Here is a 6,748-nt window from a genome sequence, read left to right as displayed (position 1 = left end):
TGCTGTCCGTCGAAACTAAAATCTTATACACTTCCATATCAAATGTGGATTTCCTCTCAAAGATCCACTCCCAGTCCACATTCTCCAGGTCTTGCTGAATTCTGTTGTAGTTGGCTTTCTCCCAATTTAGCACACTCACTCGAGAACCACTCTTGTCCTTATCCATGAATATTCAAAAACTTAGGGAATTATGATCACTATTCCGAAAATGTTCCCCGACTGAAACTTTGGTTACCTGGCTGGGTTCATTCCTCAATAGCAGGCCCAGTAAGATCCCCTTCCTGGTTGGACTATCAACATAAAGCACGACCGAAAAATCCCACCCAACCATTTCATCCCAGGAATCAACCTGACTCTTCTCTAATCTGCTTCCGAAGCAAGTATATCCTTCCTTAAATAATGAGACCAAATCTGTGCACAGTACTTTAGGTCTGGTCTCACCATCGCACAGTATTTCATAGCAAGAGTTCCCTATTTTATACTGCATCCACCTTTCAATAGATGCCAACATTCCATTTGCTTACCTAATTACTTGCTGTACCTGTGTCTTTTTTTTATGATTCATGCATACAAATGTTCAATGGCTGTAAGGACAACTGTCAGGAATGGAGGTATGTTCCCAGCTGACTTTTATAATGATGGGTGGGATTCTCGCTAAAAGTATCCATTTTGAGTGATTCTCTTGGAAACTGACTGATGCTGTTCAACATTATGAAATGAAAATCGCTTATTTTCACGAGTAGGCTTCAATGAAGTTACTGTGAAAAGCCCCTAGTCGCCACATTCTGGCGCCTTTCCGGGGAGGACTGGTACGGGAATCGAACCTTGCTGCTGGCCTGCTTGGTCTGCTTTAAAAGCCAGCGATTTAGCCCAGTGAGCTAAACCAGCCCCTAGCTAAACCAGCCCATTAATAATAATAATAATAATCTTTATTAGTGTCACAGGTACATTAAAACGGCAATGAAGTTACTGTGAAAATCTCCTAGTCGCCACACTCCGGCGCTTGTTCAGGTACACTGGGGTATAATTCAGAATGTCAAATTCACCTAACAAACCCATCTTTCGGGACTTGTGGGAGGAAACCGGAGCACCCGGAGGAAATCCACGGAGACACAGGGAGAACGTGCAGGCTCTGCACAGACAGTACCCAAACCGGAAATCAAACCCGGGTCCCTGGTTCTGTGAAGCAGCAGTGATAATCACTGTGCTACACATTAGCAGACGTTCCCTGGTCTGACCTTACAGCAAATGAATCATGGTAGTTCAGGGAGCTTCTTGCTTGAGCTGAAGTAGGGTTAAAGATCACCCAGAAACTGGGTGGAATGCAGGTGAAGTATAATCTCAAATTAGATTAATTTTCTCTGAGTAATGGTCAGTAAGTGTCCACTTCCTTCTATTTTTGTGAATAAAGTAGTGGATAGGGGGATGTCTATGGATGTTATTTTTATGGATTTCCAGAAGCTACCTGATAAAGTTCCTTGTTGTGTCTGTAAAATCTCAGACACTTTGACCAGTTTATTAGTCAAATGTTTTATCCAGGTACCCTTATTTGCGAGATTAATAAAGAACAAAAGAGGCTCACAGTTTAATGCAATTTTATTCACAATTCTCTCACTCACGCAAAATATGGCTCAAACTCACAGGTGAGCTCAAGGTATTACCCACACTTAGTGAAGGAGGCTAGCAAGGCTACGAACACTCGATGTGGATATCTAATCTGGGCTTCGAAACCCAGAGTCTCTTCTTCTTGCGATGTTGTGCCTGGGGTCTCCCAGATTATCCCTGAAGCTCTTTTCTGATGTTCCTTTTTTATACTGGTCTGCTAGCACTGAGTTCTATTTTCCCATCCAGACTTAAACTGGTTGATGGGAATAAACAGGATAGTCCTGCACATCCAGGGTGATTCAATCAAAATCTATTATCCTCTGAAACATTTGTCTGACCAGCTATTAAACCATTGTGGAGTCTGATGGCATCTTTTGTTTGTCCTGCTACAAAGTTGATCACCTGTGTCTGGAGGTTCATTACATATACATAGCATGGTCTTGTTCTTTTGTTTAAAAGTGAGTGGGTAATCACAAAATCCATATAACAATAATGTGTTTTTGTGTTGACTTGAATTCTCTTGCAGACGGCCAGTATCAATTCTGCTAGGGCCTCATGTGGCAGTTTATGTGTCTTGTCAGCCTGTTTCCAGTACCACACAAGGAGACACAGCCGGAGTGAGGCACATCCAGAGTGGGAATTGCAACTTGGTAATTTGGTGCAGTGAGGTAATTCGGTGCAGAGTGAGAGAAGGTGCTTTTTCGTAGGTGCTTTTTAACCCTGGTAAGTGACTGGTAAGTAGGTTTTCTTTTCATTGTCTAATTTATTTATTTTTATTTTGAAATTGTAGTTGTATAAGTTTACCTAAGGTTTAAGACATGGCAGGAGATCCCAGACCCGTGTTATGCTCCTCGTGTGTGATGTGGGAGCTCAGGGACACGTCCACTGTCCCTGGCTCTTTCACATGCAAGAAGTGTGTTCAGTTGCAGCTCCTGTTAGACCGCTTGACGGCTCTGGAGCTGCGGATGGACTCACTTTGGAGCAGCCGCGACGCTGAGGAGGTCGTGGATAGTACGTTTAGCGAGTTGGTCACACCGCAGGTGAAAGTTACTGAGGGCGATAGCAAATGGGTGACCAAAAGACAGAGCAAGAGTAGGAAGGCAGTGCAGGTGTGCCCTGCGGTCATCTCCCTGCAAAACAGATATACCGCTTTGGATACTTTTTGGGGAGATGGCTCACCAGGGGAAGGCAGCAGCAGCCAGGTTCATGGCAGCGTGGCTGGCTCTGCTGCACAGCAGGGCAGCAAGAAAAATGGCAGGCCTATAGTGATAGGGGACTCTATCAGAAGTGGAATAGACTGGCGGTTCTGTGGACGCAATCGAGACTCCAGGATGGGATGTTGCTCCCTGGTGCAAGGGTCAAGGATGTCTCGGAGCGGCTGCAGGACATTCTGGGGGAGGGGGGGGGGTGAACAGCCAGCTGTCGTGGTGCACATAGACACCAACGATATAGGTAAAAAATGGGATGAGGTCCTACAAGCGGAATTCAGGGAGTTAGGAGTTAAACTAAAAAGTAGCACCTCAAAGGTAGTAATCTCAGGATTGCTACCATTGCCACGAGCTAGTCAGAGTAGGAATGTCAGGATAGATAGGATGAATGCGTGGCTCGAGAGATGGTGCAAGAGGTAGGGATTCAAATTCCTGGGGCATTGGGACCTGTTCTGGGGGAGGTGGGACCAGTACAAACCGGACGGTCTGCACTTGGGCAGGACTGGAACCGATGTCCTAGGGGGGGTGTTTGCTAGAGCTGTTGGGGAGGGTTTAAACTAATGTGGCAGGGGAATGGGAACCGATGCAGGAAGTTGGAAGGTAGTAAAACAGGGACAGAAGCAAAAGGAAGTAAGGGGAAAAGTGCAAGGCAGAGAAGACATAGTCAAAAATCAAAAAGGGCGACAGTACAAGGTACAGTGACTGAGGGGAGCTCAGTGAATAGGCCCAGTAATACTAAAAGGAATAAAACTGGAGATGTTAAGATTCAAAACAGAGGTAAAGAAAAAACCAACATAAGTGTACTTTACCTGAATGCTCGTAGTATTCGGAATAAAGTAAATGAGTTGATGGCACAAATCATCGTGAATGATTATGATTTAGTGGCCATTACTGAAACATGGTTAAAGGATGGTCACGACTGGGAGTTAAATATCGGAGGGTATCAAACTATTCGGAAGGACAGAGTGGATGGTAAGGGAGGTGGTGTTGCTCTGTTATTTAAGGATGACATCCGGGCAATAGTAAGGGATGACATTGGTGCTATGGAGGATAAGGTTGAATCCATTTGGGTGGAAATCAGGAATAGTAAGGCGAAAAAGTCACTGATAGGAGTAGTCTATCGGCCACCAAATAGTAACGTTATGGTGGGGCAGGCAATAAACAAAGAAATAACTGATACATGTAGAAATGGTACAGCAGTTATCATGGGGGTTTTAATCTACATGTCGATTGGTTTAACCAGGTCGGTCAAGGCAACCTTGAGGAGGAGTTTATAGAATGTATCTGCGATAGTTTCCTAGAACAGTATGTAATGGAACCTACGAGGGAACAGGTGGTCCTAGATCTTGACCTGTGTAATGAGGCAGGATTGATTCATGATCTCATAGTTAGGGATCCTCTCAGAAGGAGCGATCACAATATGGTGGAATTTAAAACACAGATGGAGGGTGAGAAAGTAAAATCAAATACTAATGTTTTGTGTTTAAACAAAGGAGATTACAATGGGATGAGAGAAGAACTAGCTAAGGTAGACTGGGAGCAAAGACTTTATGGTGGAACAGTTGAGGAACAGTAGAGAACCTTCCAAGCGACTTTTCATAGTGCTCAGCAAAGGTTTATACCAACAAAAAGGAAGGACGGTAGAAAGAGGGAAAATCGACCGTGGATATCTAAGGAAATAAGGGAGAGTATCAAATTGAAGAAAAAAGCATATAAAGTGGCAAAGATTGGTGGGAGACTAGAGGACTGGGAAATCTTTAGGGGGCAACAGAAAGCTACTAAAAAAGCTATAAAGATGAGTAAGATAGAGTATGAGAGTAAACTTGCTCAGAATATAAAAACAGACAGTAGAAGTTTTTACAAATATATAAAACAAAAAAGAGTGGCTGAGGTAAATATTGGTCCTTTAGAGGATGAGAAGGGAGTTTTAATAATGGGAGATGAGGAAATGGCTGAGGAACTGAACAGGTTTTTTGGGTCGGTCTTCACAGTGGAAGACACAAATAACATGCCAGCGACTGATAGAAATTAGGCTATGACAGGTGAGGACCTTAAGAGGATTGTTATCACTAAGGAGGTAGTGATGGGCAAGCTAATGGGGCTAAAGGTAGACAAGTCTCCTGGCCCTGATGGAATGCATCCCAGAGTGCTAAAAGAGATGGCTAGGGAAATTGCAGATGCACTAATGATGATTTACCAAAATTCACTAGACTCTGGGGTGGCCCCGGTGGATTGCAAATTGGCAAACGTGACACCACTGTTTAAAAAAGGAGGTAGGCAGAGAAGAGGAAATTAAAGGCCAGTGAGCTTAACTTCGGTAGTAGGGAAGATGCTGGAATCTATCATCAAGGAAAAAATAGCGAGGCATCTGGATAGAAATTGTCCCATTGGGCAGACGCAGCATGGGTTCATAAAGGGCAGGTCGTGCCTAACTAATTTAGTGGAATTTTTTGAGGACATTACTAGTGCAGTAGATAACGGGGAGCCAATGGATGTGGTATATCTGGATTTCCAGAAAGCCTTTGACAAGGTGCCACACAAAAGGTTGCTGCATAAGATAAAGATGCATTGCATTAAGGGTAAAGTGGTAGCATGGATAGAGGATTGGTTAATTAATAGAAAGCAAAGAGTGGGGATTAATGGGTGTTTCTCTGGTTGGCAATCAGTAGCTAGTGGTGTCCCTCAGAGATCCGTGTTGGGCCCACAATTGTTCAAAATTTACATAGATGATTTGGAGTTGGGGACCAAGGGCAATGTGTCCAAGTTTGCAGATGACACTAAGATGAGTGGTAAAGCGAAAAGTGCAGAGGATACTGGAAGTCTGCAGAGGGATTTGGATAGGTTAAGTGAATGGGTTAGGGTCTGGCAGATGGAATACAATGTTGACAAATGTGAGGTTATCCATTTTGGTAGTAATAACAGCAAACGGGATTATTATTTAAATGATAAAATATTAAAGCAATTTGGGCAGCACGGTGGCGCAGTGGGTTAGCCCTGCAGCCTCATGGCACTGAGGTCCCAGGTTCAATCCCAGCTCTGGGTAACTGTCCGTGTGGAGTTTGAACATTCTCCCCGTGTCTGCGTGGGTTTCGCCCCCATAGTCCAAAGATGTGCAGGGAAGGTGGATTGGTAACGCTAAATTGCCCCTTAATTGGAAAAAATGAATTGGGTAATCTAAATTTTGGGGCAGCACGGTAGCATGGTGGTTAGCATAAATGCTTCACAGCTCCAGGGTCCCAGGTTCGATTCCCGGCTGGGTCACTGTCTGTGCGGAGTCTGCACGTCCTCCCCGTGTGTGCGTGGGTTTCCTCCGGGTGCTCCGGTTTCCTCCCACAGTCCAAAGATGTGTGGGTTAGGTGGATTGGCCATGCTAAATTGCCCGTAGTGTCCTTAAAAGTAAGGTTAAGGGGGGGTTGTTGGGTTACGGGTATAGGGTGGATACGTGGGTTTGAGTAGGGTGATCATTGCTCGGCACAACATTGAGGGCCGAAGGGCCTGTTCTTGTGCTCGTGCATGAGTCACAGAAAGTTGGTTTACAGGTGCAACAGGTGATTAAGAAGGCAAATGGAATTTTGTCCTTCATTGCTAGAGGGATGGAGTTTAAGACTAGGGAGGTTATGTTGCAATTGTATAAGGTGTTAGTGAGGCCACACCTGGAATATTGTGTTCAGTTTTGGTCTCCTTACTTGAGAAAGGACATACTGGCACTGGAGGGTGTGCAGAGGAGATTCACTAGGTTAATCCCAGAGCTGAAGGGGTTGGATTATGAGGAGAGGTTGAGTAGACTGGGACTGTACTCGTTGGAACTTAGAAGGATGAGGGGGGATCTTATAAAAACATTTAAAATTATGACGGGAATAGATAGGATAGATGCGGGCAGGTTGTTTCCACTGGTGGGTGAAAGCAGAACTAGGGGACATAGCCTCAAAATAAGG

This window comes from Scyliorhinus canicula, chromosome 5 (assembly GCF_902713615.1).
Source record: "Scyliorhinus canicula chromosome 5, sScyCan1.1, whole genome shotgun sequence".
NCBI classification, from domain to species: domain Eukaryota; kingdom Metazoa; phylum Chordata; class Chondrichthyes; order Carcharhiniformes; family Scyliorhinidae; genus Scyliorhinus; species Scyliorhinus canicula.
Note: the sequence above shows the minus strand (reverse complement) of the source record.